The 17762-nt window shown below is 43.1% G+C and overlaps 1 long non-coding RNA gene across 1 annotated transcript in view; it reads right to left on the bottom strand.

Annotated features, from left to right (window-relative positions):
• Positions 1–4886: 4886 nt before the first annotated feature.
• The window catches only part of LOC144679710 (uncharacterized), a 51533-nt gene continuing 38657 nt past the window's right edge, over positions 4887–17762 (bottom strand). Inside the window, exons 3-6 of the long non-coding RNA XR_013576405.1 lie at positions 17500–17620; positions 12268–12349; positions 11517–11589; positions 4887–5086 (exon numbers count right to left, since the gene is read on the bottom strand). This is a non-coding gene — a long non-coding RNA (uncharacterized LOC144679710). The remainder of the gene's footprint in view (positions 5087–11516; positions 11590–12267; positions 12350–17499; positions 17621–17762) is intronic.

Here is a 17762-nt window from a genome sequence, read left to right as displayed (position 1 = left end):
CCAGGAGGGTCTGCGTGCCACGGTCTCTGTTGTGGAGGAGTCCATGCGGAGAATGAGCACTGTGTTGACCCTCATGGCCAAGCGCACTGCCTCCTCCACTGAGAGTGTGGTGACTCTCTTGGAGTGGCAGCTCCAGGGACAGAATCAGGGGTTCCTGGGGCTGCACTGGGAACTGCAAGCCCTCACATAGGCAATGACCTCAGCTGGTCTGTGTCAGTGTCAGTGTGGGAGATGGATGAGGCACCCAGTATCCTAGCTAGATGCTCATCAATCAATAGTGAGCAGGGAGGTCCAGAGCGACCTTACGTTGGCGCAAGAGTTGCCTGTCATCTCTACGGGCTCCTCTCAGGGCACTCCGGATAACAGCAGCAGCTCCTCCACTCCTCCACCAGTGACCGTCGCATCTGATGAGGCTGCAATGACTGGGGAGATGCCAGCCATGGCACTGGCCGCTCCCTCCCAGGCAGAGCCAGCACAGGCTCCACTGGCCAGAGGACGACCACCAAGGTCATCAAGGCCAACAAGACAGCAGATTCAGCAGGCTGTCTCCAATGCTGATGCCAGTGAGGCGTGGACACCAAGATGTAGCACTCAGAAACATAAGTTAAAGGCATCATGAGCACAAGACGGACAGTTCACGGATGATTTTCTGTTCATTTATGTTTGGTTTATATGTCTGCTGGCGAGGACATCAACACCAGAAATTTGCTTTTGTTCTAATGGCCTGAGTATACTTTACCTTTTTTCTTTCTGGTGCAGGGTATGCTAGGATGTAATGCTGGATGTGAGTGGCTCGGTACTTTATTGCATAGGCATCGAGTTGACTTTGGGTGCAAATGAAAGCGTCATTTCAGACATCTGGGATGGGGGCAGCAGCCCTGGCATGAGGTGGAAGCAGATCTTTGATAGCCTAGCTGAAAGAGCGTTGGATCAAGGCGTCCCTGGTGCCCCTGCCTCCCTGGAGGTTACCGAGGTCTGCCTCCATGCCCTCAGTGTTCTCCTCACCATACTCCTCTTCTGACTTACCACTGGATTCATCATCTGTGGCCTGTGCAGCTGCGTCAAGATCCTCTTCCTCCAGTGGGTCCCCCCCTTGCCAGTGCCAGATTGTGGACAGCGCAGCATGCAACCACTATCAGTGGCACCCGCTCTAGGGGGTATTGTAGTACACCCCTGAACAGTCCAGGCATCATAAGCACATCTTGAGAAGACCTATGATCCTCTCTACCACCACCCTTGTGGAGACATGATTTGCATTGTAACAATTCTCTGTCTCTGTTTTTGGATGGTGGAGAGGCGTCATGAGTCACCTCTTCAATGGGTAGCCCTTGTCACCCAGCGGCCATCCATCCAGTCGGGCTGAAGAGCCTCGGTACCTGGGAGTGTCTCAGGATGTATGTGTCATGGGAGCTGTCAGGATGCCTTGCATAGACTTGCAGAGTATGCATCCTGTGGTCACACACTATGTGCACTTTCATGAAGTGGAATCCCTTCTTGTTGACTAAGGCACCAGGCTGATCCACTGATGCCTTGGTGGCCACGTGTGCAGTCAATGGCACCCTGGATGCGGGGGAACCCAGCAATCGCTGCAAAGCCTCTGGCTCACTCAGCCTGGCTGGCCTTGTCCATGCAGTAAAAATTAAAGGTCAGTACCTGCCTGAACAGAGCTTCTGTCACCAGCTTGACGCAACTGTGGACAGCTGATAGGGAGACTTCACACAGATTCCCCACTGACCTCTGGAAAGAGCCGGAGGCATAGAAATTGAGGGCTACTGTGACCTTCACTGGCATTGGGTGTCCACCCACACAGTTGGAGCTGATCTCAGGCCCAATCATCTGACAAATGGAGGTCACGGTCTCCATTGAGAGGCGAAGTCTCCTTCAGCATTGCACCTCGGACATATTGAGGTAGCTGCATTGCCACCTGCAAACCCTGGCAGCAGGATAGTGGTGTTTTCTGCAGCCCCTTCTGCCTTGGACTTCCTGCTGGCTCCTTGTGGCTGTGCCTCTCCTCCCACAGATCCCTCCCCTGGAGGCTGCATTGGGACACCTGGCCTCGTCTCCCTTCTGCTCCTCTCTTCCTCAGAGGAGGAGATGCCACCAGCAGAGACCACAATCCCCTTTACCAGGGTAACAGATGGCTGTCTGATACCTGGAAGTCTGAATCCTCCAGGGGCCTTGCAGACACCAATAAGTCCTGAAATGAAGCCAGGAAATGCTAAGAATGAAACCGCGAACAGACAAGAAGCTGCCAAGTACCAATAAGCAACCAGCAGCAAACTATCTCCAAAATTCCTCACTCTGGCAATGCTACCAACCCTTTTTATCCCACCCTTGGATGAGGTTTTTGAAATTGTTGGCTGCCCGCCTGCCCGTTTTGCCCATGCGACGAGCGTGAAATCGCACAGGCAATGCAAAATATAGCTTAATTGCCTTACCTGGCCTTGTAATTGATGGTGGGTGTGGCTCCGACTCCCCGCCGAGTAAAATATCGTGCGAGTGCGCAATCATGTCAGGATGCTCGCTGGACATCATTGCGTGCTATTTTATGCTCGAGCATGTCGGGCATGCACCTGCATGCCGAGCGAAAAATTCTGGCCCTGGATTCCAAGGATTAAATTACAAGGAGAGGTTACACAAACTAGGGATGTGTTCCCTGGATTTTAGAAAGTTAAGAGATGATTGATCAACATTTTTGCGATATTAAGGGGAACTGATAGGGTAGATAGATACAAACTATTTCTGCTGATTGGACTGTCTAGGTCTGGGGCATGGTCCCAAAATTTAGAGCCAGACCTTTCAGGAGTGAATTTAGGAAACGCTTTTACATGCAAAGGTTGGTAGAAGTTAGGAACTTTCTTCCATAAATAGCTATTGATGTTAGGACAATTAGTAACTTTAACTATGATAGATTTTTGTTAACCAAGCTACTAAGGGATATGGGACAAAGGCCAGTATATGGAGTTCTATTATGGATTATTTGTAATCTCACTGAATGGGGGTGGTGGGGAAGAGAACAGGCTTGACGGACTAAGTGACTGACTTGTGTTCTATGTTTCCCTTATCTTCGTTCTTGATGGGAAGACAAGATTCCAAACTAAGGCAACAAAGCCAAGGTTAGGCACTCACCATACTGAGTATAGCTAGTGCTAACTCATACCTGTATTCTTCTGCTCCGTATGCCGCAGGAAGTAAAATAAAAGATGTATAGTTCAGGAGTGGCTGTTCAGTTACAAAAGAGAAGATAAACTGAATATTTTCATATATGATCCATATTTTCTACTGTAAGAGACTAATAATTGCAGGAGCAAAGTAAACACAACTAGAAGGTAGTGGACTAAAAGTATAAAACACTAATAGACTATTTATCTGTATTTAGTGCTGCTCTGGTGATCACTACCCTGTCAAAAATAGATGCACAATCAGCAAAATCTTTGCTTTTTCAGATCATTTATGAGGAAGTCAAGCAGCATTTTGTAACTGCACAGTCAAATCATTTTTTTATTTATTCTAATGAGCTTAATAAAGAAATGTTATTAAAAGTATTGCCCATAAATACTGTTTAGAGGGGAAAGAAACTCTTGAACACCTCTTTTCTCCTAGGCCACTACAGAACTGGAGGGCTAAAGGAGGCTAAACTATAGCTTTGAAAATTTGCATTTGCAGCCTATAGCATGGACTATTGTATTACACAGCATAGCTGCTCAAAAAGGAAAGTAGTATATCGAGATATTTTATTCATGCTACAATTTAGGAACAGTCACGTGATACATCTGTGATGCCCTTCAAACCATCTTTGAATCAGGATTGCTTCCAAGAATCTAAGGACACGCGTGGCATTATAGGTAACTTGGGATTTGCTCTGTTAACATTCAGTTATTTTGAACCAAAATTGCACTTCACAGCTGAATAAATTAACTGACATTTTACCTGTGAAGTGCATAGTTAGCTACTTGAGAAGTATTAAAGGATACTGAGTGCACCGATTGGAGATCTTACATTTCTGTTGACAAAATAATTCTCAAAATTTTCAGTTTTCAAGAGCACAAGAAATATGGCCCATCGAGCCTGCTCCACCATTCAAAATCATTATGGCTCATGATCATCTTGGACTTAACTCAATTTTCCCGCCCACTCTCCATTTCCTTTAATTCTCTGAGACATCAAAAATCTATCCCACCTTAAATGGTGCATCCACAACCCTCTGGGGTAGAAAATTCCAAAGATTCACAACTTTTTGAGTGAAGTAATTTCTCTTCCTCTCAGTCCCAAATGATCAGCCTGTTATTCTGAGACTGTGCCCCCGTGTTTTAGACTCCCTGACCAGCAAAAACAATCTCTCAACATCTACCATATCAAGCCCCTTCAGAATTTTGTAGATTTCAATGAGATTGCCTCATTCTTCTAAACTCCAGAGAATATAAGCTCAATTTACTCAACCTCATCATAGGACAACCCTCTCATCTCAGGGACCAATTTAGTGAACCTTTGCTGTACTGCCTCCAATGCAAGTATATCCTTTCTTAAATGTGGATACCAAAACTGCACACAGTACTCCAGATGCATGCAGTCTCACCAAAGCCTTGTATACAATTGTAGCAAGACATCTTTATTCCTGTACTTCAATCCCCTTGCAATAAAAGCCAATTCAATTTGGTATGTTTCTATGTTTTAGTTAGAAGCCCATTAATTTCAAATATTTTTAAGAAACAGATGAATTTTAGCTCCTAAAGTAGGTAATTAGTGTGCAGCTTTTGGCATTTAAAGTCTTAATTGCTGTATAATATGGAACAATTTGTATATACAAGCACTTCTGAGTGCTGCTTTTCATGGTCTGAACAGGAAATAGTTCATTTCATTGAAAAAGAAAAAACATAAACATCAAGTTTAAAAAGCAATAACTTTATTGCCTGTATTGAAAACAAATTTGTAACTGAGTTTCACTGCAATTTCTCATTTTCATCAAATTCGCAATTCACTCAACAGATCTGTATAAACAATGTGAATCTAGCATTAAATTATAATCCATCAGAGTGATATATCACTGGTTTCAATTAGCTCCTGCTGAAAGGTTGATCTTTTCATTCTGCAAAAGTAACAACAGTATGGTTTCTTAAATATGGATTCAAAGTAAAAACAAAATAGCACATTATCTCACAAAAGCAGATCAAAAAATGATGTTGATCAGAACAAAAGATTTCAATCTCACTATCGGGAGTCATTTTAGACAATTAAGTTAAGAATTGTGAACTTCCTTCTGTTTGCAGCATACAAATATTATTGTTTAAAAGTGAATGTCACTGATGTCACGTGTACTAAAGGCAATATTCCTATTGACCTTTTCAATATTTCTTCTTTAACAAGATAAAAATGGCTAAAATTGTACAAAATCTCTTTAACATGGTCATTAATTTAATTATTTTCAATAGTAATTTGTCAAACAGCTAGTTATCAATCAAGGGTAAGTGCAACTTAAGACTCCTTAAAACAAGAGATTCAGCACATTCATATAAAGTATGCCTTAACTTTTACCAAGAAATAGGTTACAATTCACTCTCATTTTGAAGGTCAGTATCAATATTAGCCAATGCACACAATTAAATGTTCACCGCAGTTGAGAATCAATAGATTTGATCAGTAATGCTTTCAAGAAAAACTCTTACCCACCCCACCCTAATTACACTAACAAAAAAAAATCATGGGTAATTTTAATCTTCATATAGATTGGATGAATCAGATTGGCAAAGGTTATCTGGAAGATGAATTCACTGTGTATTCAGTATAATTTCTTAGAGCAGTATGTCATAGTGCCAAGCAGGGAGCAGGCTATTTTAGACCTGGTAATTTGCAATGAGACAGGATTAATTAATGACTTCATAGTAAAGGAGCCTCTAGGCAACAGTGATCATAACATGATAGAATATCACATTCAGTTTGAAGGTGAGAAGTGTGAGTCTAAGACTAGTGCCTTAAACTTAAAGAAAGAAAATACAAGGGTATGAAAACAGAGCTGATTAAAATGCACTAGGAAAATAGGTTAAAAGGTAGGACAGTAGAGCAGTGGCAGACATTCAAGGAGATATTTCATAACTCTCAGCACAGATATATTCCATTGAGAAAGAAAGACTCCATGAGAAGGATGCACCACCCGTGGCTAACTAAGGAAGTTAAGGATAGTATCTAATTGAAAGAAAAAGTATACAGTGCTGTGAAGATTAGTGGTAGGTCAGAAGTTTGGATAGATTTTAGAAACACGGAAACAAAGACTAAAAAAATGAGGAGTGAGAAATTAAAATATGAGAGATAGCTAGCTAGAAATATAAAAATAGATAGCAAGAGTTTCTAAAGTAAAAGAGTAACTGAAGTGAGCCTTGATCACTTAGAGGGTGAGACTAAGGAATTAATAATGGGAAATAAGGAAATGGTGGAAGTGTTGAACAGGTATTTTCTGTCCTCACCATAGAAGACACAAAAAAATTGCAAGGGTACTTGAAAATCAAGAGTTAAAAGGGAAGATGGAACTTAAAACAATCACAATCACTAGGGAAAGGGTACTGGGAAAACTATCAGAACTAAAGGCTGACCCTCAACCTGATGACTTGCATCCTAGGGTGTTAGAAGAAATGGCTGCAGAGATAGTAGATGCATTGGTTGTGATCTTCCAAAATTCCCTAGATTCTGGAAATGTCTCTGCGGATTGGAAAATTGCAAATGTAACACCTCTATTCAAGAGAGGGAGATGGGAAGCAGGAAACTATAGGTCAATTAGCCTATTTCTGTCATAGGAAAAATGTTTGAATTCACTATTAAGGAGGTAATAGCAGGACATTTAGAAAATCATAACACAATCAGGCAGAGTCAACATGGGTTGTGAAAGGAAAATTGTGTGATATTAATTTATTAGAGTTCTATGAGGAAGAAACAAGCAAGGTGGATAAGAGGGAGCCTGTAGGTGTGGTGTACTTAAAAAATATCCGATAAAGTGCCACATCAAAAGTTACTGTAAAAAGATAAGAACTGATGGTGTAGGGGGTAACATATTAGCATGGATAGAGGATTGGTTAGCTAACATGCAGCAGTGAGTAGGAATAAATGGTCCATTTTCAGGTTATCAAGTTGTTACTAGTGGAATTCCACAGGGGTAAATGCTGGGGCCTCAACGATTTATCATCTATATCAATGACTTGGATGAAGGGACTGAATGTATGGTAGATAAATTTGCTGATGACACAAAGATAGGCAAGAAAGTAAGTTGTCATGAGGGGATAAAGGGTGGAATCTTGTTGAGGTGCTGGTGGGTTTTGCCTGCCAGCTGGAGAGCCAGCGAGAGACTCCCCGCTGCCTCTTTTCGGGGAGGCTTGGCAGACCTCGTCAATCAGGCAATGGCAAGGCCAGCCGTGGGCCTTCCATTGGAATCAAGACCCGGGGGCGGAAGACCCGCCTACCAAGAGCTACCAGCCAGAGGCCAACAGCTCTTGAGCTCAGCAGCACCACTCAGGAGGCTGTGGCAGCTGTTACACCCCCCCAAGAATCCCAGAGAATCCAGACTTCAGGTAAGTAATGTGGGGGGGGGGCGGATAAGCTTCATGGGATGAGGTTCCTGGGGAGAGGGCGTGGGGGGGTGTGGCTCTCAGCAGGCATCCCTTTCCTGATCTCCAGTTCCTCGATCAGGCACTGATTGCATTTGATCAAGGGTCCTCACCCACTTCCCTCCCACCCTATCCCTCGGAGGTGACAAGCAGCCTGCAGTTTCACCTGTCGTGCATGCTCCACGGTGACAGGCCTGCTTACAGCTGGGTTAACAAGGCCCTCAACTGGTCATTAATTGGCCACTTAAGGATCTCAATTGGAGGCAGGGTGAGAAGGTCAACCATGGGCTTTCCTGCCCAGAACTTAATTCTGGTGGAGGCAGAAGAGTGGCGGGGCTCAAGGTACCCCACCAACTGCCTAATTACATGCCCTTCCTGCCTCAAGGTCACCACCAGCGAGGGCAGAAGATTTCAACCAAAGAGTCTACTAAGAGATTTAGCTAGGTTGTGAGTTGGCAAAAAAATTGGCAGGAGGAGTGTAATGTGGAAAAATGTGAACTTGTCCACTTTAGCAGGGGGAATAGAAAAGTAGTATAATATTTAATACAAAAACTAAAATACCTGGAAAAACTCAACAGGTCTGACTGCATCTTCAGAGAGGAATACAGTTAATGTTTTGAGTCCGTATGACTCTTCATCAGAACTAAGAAATATAGAAATGAGGTGAAATAAGTTGGTTGAAGGGGGGTGGGACAGGTAGAGCTGGATAGAGGGCCGGTGACAGGTGGAGGCAAAGAAGAGATTGCCAAAGATGTCATAGACAAAAGGACAAAGGGTGTTGACGGTGGTGATATTAGCTGAGGAATGTGCTAATAATGACATTAAGGGTAGAAAGCAGGACAAGCAAGTGACAGATAGCCTTAGTGGGGGTGGGGTGGGGGGAAGGGATCAAAATAGGCTAAAAGGTAGAGATAAAATAATGGATGGAAATACATTTTAAAATAATGGAAATAGAAAATATATAAAAAAATATTAAAAATTATAAATTATTGGGAAAAAGGGGATCGGAAAGGGGGTGGGGATGGAGGAGAGAGTTCATGATCTAAAGTTGTTGAACTCAATATTAAGTCCGGAAGGCTGTAAAGTGCCTAGTCGGAAGATGAGGTGCTGTTCCTCCAGTTTGCATTGAGCTTCACTGGAACATTGCAGCAGGCCAAGGACAGACATGTGGGCATGAGAGCAGGGTGGTGTGTTGAAATGGCAAGTGACAGGGAGGTCTGGGTCATGCTTGCAGACAGACCAAAGGTGTTCCGCAAAGCAGTCACCCAGTCTGTGTTTGGTCTCTCCAATGTAGAGGAGACCGCATTGGGAGCAGCGAATGCAGTGGACTAAATTGAGGGAAGTGCAAGTGAAATGCTGCTTCATTTGAAAGGAGTGTTTGGGCCCTTGGACGGTGAGGAGGGGGGAAGTAAAGGGGCAGGTGTTGCACCTTCTGCGGTTGCGTGGGAAGGTGCCGTGGGAGGGGGTTGAGGTGTAGGGGGTGATGGAGGAGTGGACCAGCTTAAAAGATAAATTCCATACTTAACAGTTTAAATTCTGGATGAACTGAAGCTTACCGAATAAACTGAATTGTTCTTAATCAACATCACAACCTATTTTGCATGTACTAAAATCCATTCAGCAAAGGATTTTTTTCCCCCTATATTATTGGCAACATGGCACTTAGAAAAATCATATGATTAAGCAGAATCAGAATGGTTTAATGAAAAAGAAATTGTGTTTGACTAATCTATTGGAATTTTGTTGGGGATGTAACTAGCAAGATCAATGAAGGGGAATCACTGGATTTAAAAAGCATTCGATAAGATGCCACATGAAAGGTTATTGCACAAAATAAAGGCTCATGGTCTTGGGGGCAATATATTAGCACAGATGGAGTATTGATTAAAGGACAGAAAAGAGAAAGAAGAAATAAATGGGTAATTTCCAGGTTGGCAGGCTGTCACTAGTGGGTGTTGCAAGGATCAGTTTTTGGGTGTCAGCTATTTACAAGTTTTTAATGATTTAGATGAAGGTGCCATGTGCAATGTATTGAGGCTTGCTGGCGATTTAAAGATATGTTGGAAAGTAAGCTGCGAGAAGGACACCAAGCGGTGGATTCTTGTTGAGGTGCCGGGGGCACCCCTGCCAGCTGGAGACCCTCACTGCCTCTTTTTGAGAAAGCCTGCCGAACCACATGCCAATCAAGCAGTGGCGAGGCCAGCAGAGGACCTTCCCCTTAAATCAAGGCCCCAGGGGTGGCAGTCTTGCCTATCCAGAGCTGACAGCCATAATTCCTGGTTTCCCGTAATTTACCCATTAATGGAGAAAAATGAATAAAAGCTCCAAGGCAGGGCAGGGAAAATCCTTTTATACTGTTTAGAAGCAGGTGCAATCACATTGAAGACAGCTCTTATGTCATAAAACATCTCAATGGCAGGTTGAACGCTGTTATTTTTTTTCATAATGTGGTCTCGCATTACATCACTCCAGCAATGTTTAGAGGATGAAGTCAGAAGATTCCCTGATGACTAAGCAGTAATGCAATGCAAATTGACTAACTTGGTAGAAGGCACCACTAATTCCTCAGAATGATCCTGTGACAAAAATGCTTAGCACTGTTGTTACTTTCGTCTGTCCACGAGCACAGTCCTAATTTTTTGATGTAATCTGCAGAACATCCACTAGTAAGTGCTTCAGGGATAAAATGAAGCCCCTAGCGATATAACTGAAATGAAATCTTTAAGAAGGACTGTGGTGGTCTGTAAACTCTGCTTGCAAAGATGCAGCTATTCTCTAGTGCTACCAGATTTGACTGACTTCCATGAAAGCTGCTTGCTCATTATTTTGCTTCTTCTCCAACATGTACAGCAAGAACAAAGCATTCATAGGGAATCTCATTTTGAAGCATTTAGATGATGTTTCTCAAAAATTGCTAAGTATAAATGGAGTTCCCAAGGCAAAGCCTTGAGTCTATCAAAGGGCAGTCTCTGAAAAAAATCCAAAGACGAGGCAAAGATAGGTTATAGCAAGATGTAGTTTTGGATGTCTTTAACCATTGCACTTTCCTTTTGAGAGACTATTTCTTCCTCCATCATCAGATGTTGGCAAAAATACTGTTGGGTACAGATACTCATGATTAGGGTGTGCATGATGGGATTTAGGATGGGTCACTTCATTCCAGTCAACTCGCACGGCGGATTAATAATTGAGCATAATGTTAGGGAAAGGTGTAAATGGCCAAGACTCCACTCTTGATTGCTCTATAGTCACACTACTAGAAGTGCATTTGTATCAACACCAGGTGAGGACATGGTTTGGCTGTGGTGTCCTTTGGCTGTAGCGACATGCCAGCACTCACCGTCAAGCTCACAGATGAGTTCCTGAATATTGAGGACTGACCGGTGTCTACAGAGCCATACTAGTTGAGGAGAGGGGTTGGGCTTGGTGGGGGGGAAGAAAGAATAGAATATTGAAAAAAGTACCAAGTTAATACTGCAGATTTTTTCCCCCAAAATTAGTAAACAACTACTAACCCAATCATTTGTAATTATCTGAAAGAGAATGCAGATGAAAGATGACTAGGGAACAGCATGTGGAGTTGATGATTGGCTGCTTACAATTCACCATGTACCAAACTTGTACACAGGCAAATTTCTAAAAAACCTTTTACCACTCAATGTGCATCATCTGGAACTATGGTCGTCTCTAATTTGGCTAATTAAGGACTACAAACAATTCAAACTTTTCAAATGCTCTCAAAAAAAAGTTAAACATTTGTTAATCCATTTTTCTCATGCATCTAAAATAATTCCCTGTTCCACATTTTCACAACATTTTATAGGAATAATACAGGCTAAGATCACAAAATAGTTTCATTCACATATGGTAGCCTGGAAAATACAGACCTCAAACTAAAGTCAGCTTTTAAAAAAAATTTAAACTCACCATATAATAGCTGACTTCATAATCAGGCTCAATATCTGTGACTGATACCAGGAAGAATGCCACCTTTGTCAACCTAGTTTATTTTAAAAACAGAAAATATCAGCCATGCCTCTCATCTTTGGTTAAGCTATTTTCATTAAAACGAACTACACAGGATCTACAAGCCTCAGAGAAAACTCTATTCCAGGGCCTTGTCCTGGAGTATTCTTTGAAGTACACTAATGAGTTTGATCAAGTTTATGTTACTTCAAACTTGCTTTACCAGTTTAAAGAAACAGATTCTAAGCAAACTAGACACGCAGCAATTGAAATAGTCATAAGAGAAAGTTATTGAGTTAAGTGTTTAACAGTTATTAGTTATAAGGAGTCAAGACATGGGGAAGCTCTACCAGAAAATCTAGCAGATGTGCACACCTAAAAATGTACACAAATAGAATAGACAAAGAAATTCAATTATCTCTTTCAAAGATGCATGAATACTTTTACAATGAATGAAATAACCATTTTAGACAGTGACCTAAATGCTATTAACACAATAATAACATGCTCCAGGACATCGGCTCATTTGATCAGAACATTTGAAATTTTATTCCAAATAAATAAATTTTTATCTTGCTGGAAACTCAGAACAAATAGTTATCCACATGATTTGTATATCAGATGGGTAAACGGCAAAGGTAATCTTCATAGTTCCAGCTACTCTATGTGTTAAGTTACAAAAATATTTGCACAAATCATTAATTATATTTACCTTTGTCATAATCATTGAAGAATCAGCCTAAGACTGAGCATTCCTTCACACAGCTAGCAGAATACATAGAAACGGTCATCACCTGGAATCATTGTAATATTCAAAAGTAATCATGGATGAGCAAAAATATATCCAAACATTTTATAAACTTTTAATGCATCCAACATCTCTCAATTACAACAGGCAGCTGAAAAAACATTAACCTTTTCCTATAGTTCACTAGATTTCAGCAAACATTTTATTAATTCTTTGACTGGATGCAAGTGTCGCTGGCAAGGCCAGCATTTATTGCAAATCCCTAATTGCCCTTGAGAAAGTGATAGTCAGCAGCCTTCTTGAAATGCTGCAATCCTACAAGTGTAAGTACACCCACAATGTTATTAGGACAGCTCCGTGACTCAGGGAGATTGCTGCGCTCTTTCGCACGCATACGCAAAAGAGCGCAGGCCCTGTCTCTCCCTCCTCGCCCCGCACACACAGGTAGCGTCAGCTGTACGTCACACTGGCTGGGCCTTAATTGGCCCATCCACGTAAAATGGTGGCGTGCAGCCGATCACGGGCAGCGATCGGCTCTGCGCCCGCCCCCACTCGCTCCCACCCAGCCCGCCCGACATAGGTAAGTTTCTGGCCTTAAAGATTTTAGGTCCATCAAGACACATCTCCTATTTTTGATTAATACTGCCACTTCCTAAAGGCAGCACCTATTGGTGCCAAAAACTAGCGGAGCACTTCCCGCAGATATGAAGACGCAGTCAGTGACATCATAGTCAGCGACGTCCTTTCTTTATTCGTTCATGAGATGTGGATGTCACTGGTTAGGCCAGCATTTATTACCCATCCCTAGTTGCCCTTGAGAAGGTGGTGGTGAGCTGAATTCTTGAACCGCTGCAGTCCATGTGGTGTAGGTACACCCACAGTGCTGTTAGGGAGGGAGTTCCAGGATTTTGACCCAGTGACAGTGAAGGAACGGCAATATATTTCCAAGTCAGGATGGTGAGTGGCTTGGAGGGGAACTTGCAGGTGGTAGTGCTCCCATGTGTCTGCTTTTGTCCGCCTAGATGATAGTGATTGTGGGTTTGGAAGCTGCTGTCTAAGGAGCCTTGGTGAGTTTCTGCAGTGCACCTTGTAGATGGTACACACTGCTGCCACTGTGTGCTGGCGGTGGAGGGAGTGAATATTTGTGGATGGGGTGCCAATCAAGCGGGTTGCTTTGTCCTGGATGATGTCAAGCTTCTTGAGTGTTGTTGGAGCTGAACTCATCCAGGCAAGTGGAGAGTATTCCATCACACTCCTGACTTGTGCTTTGTAGATGGTGGACAGGCTTTGGGGATCAGGAGGTGAGTTACTTGCCGCAGGATTCCAAGCCTCTGACCTGCTCTTGTAATCACAGTATTTATATGGCTAATCCAATTCAGTTTCTGGTCAATGGTAACCCCCAGGATGTTGATCATGGGAGATTCAGCATTGGTAATGCCATTGAATGTTAAGGGGCGATGGTTAGATTCTCTCTTGTTGGAGATGGTCATTGCCTGACTCTTGTGTGGCACAAATGTTATTTGCCACTTGTATAGGATATTGTCCAGGTCTTGCTGCATTTGGACATGGGCTGCTTCAGTATCTGAGGAGTCACGAATGGTGAACAGTGTGCAATCACCAGCCAACACCCTCACTTTTGACCTTATGATGGAAGGAAGGTCATTAATGAAGCAGCTGAAGGAGGCGGTGGTATTATCATTAGATGAGCATTACAGAGACCCAGGGTAATGCTCTGGGGACCTGGGTTCAAATCCCACCATGACAGATGGTGAAATTTGAATTCAATAACAATTTGGAATTTAAAGTCTGATGATGACCACAAAACCATTGCCGATTGTCTGGTTCACTAATGACCCTTCCCTAAAGGGATGGGTCTGGCCTACATGTGTTTCAGGCCCACATCAATGTGGTTGATCTCAAATGCCCTCTGAACAGGGGCAACTGGGGATGGACAATAAATGCTGGCCTAGCCAACGATGTCCACATCCAATGAATATAAGAAAAAAAAAGATGGTTGGGCCTAGGACATTACCCTGAGGAACTCCTGCACCAATGTCCTGGAACTGAAATGATTGACCTCCAACAACCACAACCATCTTCCTTCATGTTAGGTATGACTTCAACCAGTGGAGATTTTCCTCCGATTCCCAATGACCCCAGTTTTGCTAGGGCTCCTTGACACCACATTAAGTGAAATGCTGCCTTGATAGCAAGGGCAGTGACTCTCGCCTCACCTCTGGAGTTCAGCTCTTTTGCCCATGTTTGAACCAAGGCTGCAATGACCAGGAGCTAAGTGACTTTGGTGAGTGGTTGCCATTGTTGTAGCTGTACTGGAACAGCTTGGCTAGGGGCGTGGCAAGTTCTGGAGCACAAGTCTTCAGTATTATTGCCAGAATATTGTCAGAGCCTTTGTAGTAGCCAGTGCCTTCAGCTGTTTCGTGATATCACGTGGAGTGAATCGAATTGGCTGAAGACTGCCATCTGTGATGCTGGGGACCTCCGGAGGAGACCGAGATGGATCATCCTCTCGGCACTTCTGGCTGAAGATTCTTGCAAATGCTTCAGCCTTATCTTTTGCACTAATGTGCTGGGCTCCCCAACATTGAGGGTGGGGATATTTGTGGAACCTCCTGCTCCAGTGAGTTGTTTAATTGTCCACCCACCATTCATGACAGGATGTGCCAGGACTGCAGAGCTTAGATCTGATCTGTTGGTTGTGGAATTACTTAGCTCTGTCTATCACTTGCTGCTTATACTGTTTGGCATGCAAGTAGTCCTGCGTTGTAGCTTCACCAGGTTGACACCTCATTTTTAGGTATGCCTGGTGCTCCTCTAAGAATGTCCCCTGCACTCTTCATTGAATCAGGCTTGATACCCTGGCCTGGTGGTAATGGTAGAGTGGGGGATATGCCAGACCATGAGGTTACAAATTGTGGTTGATCGCATTTCTGCTGCTGCTGCTGATGGCCCACGGTGCCTCATGCGTGTCCAATCTTGAGTTGCTAGATCTGTTCGAAATCTACCCCATTTAGCACAGTGGTAGTGCCAGACAACACGATGGAGCGTATCCTCAATGTGAAGTCGGGACTTAATCTTCACAAGGACTGTGCAGTGGTCACTCCTACTGATATTGTCATGGACAGATACATCTGCAATAGGTAGATTGGTGAGGACGAGGTCAAGTACGTTTTTCCCCTCTTGTTGGTTCCCTCACCACCTGCCGCAGGCCCAGTCTAGCAGCTATGTCATTTAGGACTTGGCCAGCTCAGTCCATACTGCTACTACCGAGCCACTCTTGGTGATAGACATTGAAGTCCCTCACCCAGAGTACATTCTGCACCCTTGCTTCCTCCAAGAGGTGTCCAACACGGAAGAGTGCTGATTCATCGGCTGAGAGGGACGGTACATGGTAATCAGCAGGGAGATTTTCTTGCCCACTATTGTCCTGGTGCCATGAGACTTCATGTGATCCAGAGTCGATGTTGAAGACTCCCAGGGCAATTTCCTCCTGGCTGTATACCACTGTACTGCCACCTCTGCCGGTGGGACAGGACATACCCATGGATGGTGATGGTGGTGTCTGGGACGTTATCTGTAAGGTATGATTCCGTGAGTATGACTACATCAGCCTGTTGCTTGATAAGTCTGTGAGACAGCTCTCCCAATTTTGGCACAAGCCCCAAGAGGTTAGTAAGGAGGATTTTGCAGGGTCGACAGTGCCGAGTTTGCCTTTGTTGTTTCCAGTGTCTAGGTCAATGCTGGGTGGTCCATCTAGTTTCATTCCTTTTAGACTTTTCAGCACTTTGACACAACTGACTGGCTTGCTAGGCCATTTCTGAGGGCAGTTAAGAGTTAGCATGTAGACCAGACCAGGTAAGGATGCAAGTTTCCTTCCCTGAAGGGGATTAGTGAAACAGGTGAGTTTTTCTGACAACTGACAATGGTTTCAAGGTCATCATTAGACTTTTAATTATTTAATTCAAATTCCACCATCTGCCGTGGCGGGAATCGAACCTGGCATTATCTTGGGTCTCTGGACAATACCACTATGCTATCGCCTGCCCCTCAGATGAGGGGGAGCCTGCCTGGCTGGATTAGGGAATTTGTTCCCTAATTCTTTAAAGGTAAAGTAAAAAGTAAGTGTGGCAACATTTGGGAAAAATAAAAGAGTACAGTGGAATTACATTTAACAATAAACAAAAAAGCGAGAGATCAATAACAAACGAAGCCAGATAGATCATGGAACTGGTGCTGGCAAAGAGGGATCTCAACTCCCCCTCAGACTTTCAAAACCATGACCCGGGGATTAAGAGTCCCATTATGGGCTGCGTAGGAACTGCCTGCCTTTATACAGCTTTGTGCACTCCAACGTTAGAGAAATGAACTATTTACCATTTGGATATCTTTATGTACCACTTCGGTGATTGGAAAGTGATAAAACCGACTGGTATTCTTTCACTCTTATTGTCAAATCTGGAACTCAGGACTAAAATGGTAACCTTTCAATTGCTTAGTAAATTTCAGAGATAACATGGCCAAGTAGTTGTGCTTTCACAGTGGAGAAAATCAATTTTCAATCAGAATACCCAATAAATCTGAAGAAAATTAAATGTAAAACCTGACAGCTGATATTCTTTTTACATGGTTAAAGTTGCAGCTTAAACTGGCCCAGGGCCAAAAAAGCACAGACCCACGATCTTGGTGGGAGAAACTGCGCATGCGCCGGCGCCCACAGTGCAGTCCAAATGCACATGCACAACTGTTCCAGCTGCCCGGCTGTTGGCATCAGGCATTACAGTCTTTCTAAAAAGCTAAAACTTGAATAGGCCCATTTGTTTCTCAAGTAAATGAACACATACCTTTCTACAATTATGTAATTTAAGTGGATAGTGATGACTTGTTACTTCAATGGTCACAGCTTTTTGTTTCAAAAGATCTGTTTTGAGGTACTGAATGTTTTGATGCTGGAAACTCAGAATTAATAAAAGATATCCTCATCATAGTATCAGATGGGTAAACGGCAATGGTATTCATCATCGTCCCAGCAAAATTCCAATCCAACTCAGAAATATTTTTATGTAAATTACATATAATTAAAGAACCTTTAAACAAGGTAGTTTTCAAAGTTACCCAACAGAATTCTTTGTAAGCTCTCTCGCAGGTTACTGATCATAAGAAACAAATATATAATTTTACCTTCTTTATATTCACCAAAATGGCATTACAGCAGACAAAGGGTTCAATCTGAACATCTTGCATTTCCAACAGGAGTAATTTTTAAATTGTGTGTATCAGGTCTGACGAAGATATTTGCCATCTGTAATAGTTTACAACAACATGTAAGCTAATTAAGTTACGATTTTAAATTTCCAAGTTCAAACAAAGATGTACATCCAAAACAACAAATTGGTTTCTTCTCAGAAATCAAGGGGTCTATTCTGCATATTCAGAATTTTTTC

Source organism: Cetorhinus maximus, chromosome 4 (assembly GCF_964194155.1).
Source record: "Cetorhinus maximus chromosome 4, sCetMax3.hap1.1, whole genome shotgun sequence".
NCBI classification, from domain to species: domain Eukaryota; kingdom Metazoa; phylum Chordata; class Chondrichthyes; order Lamniformes; family Cetorhinidae; genus Cetorhinus; species Cetorhinus maximus.
The sequence above is the reverse complement of the archived record's forward strand: the minus strand, read 5'-3'. Positions and strand labels throughout refer to the sequence as shown.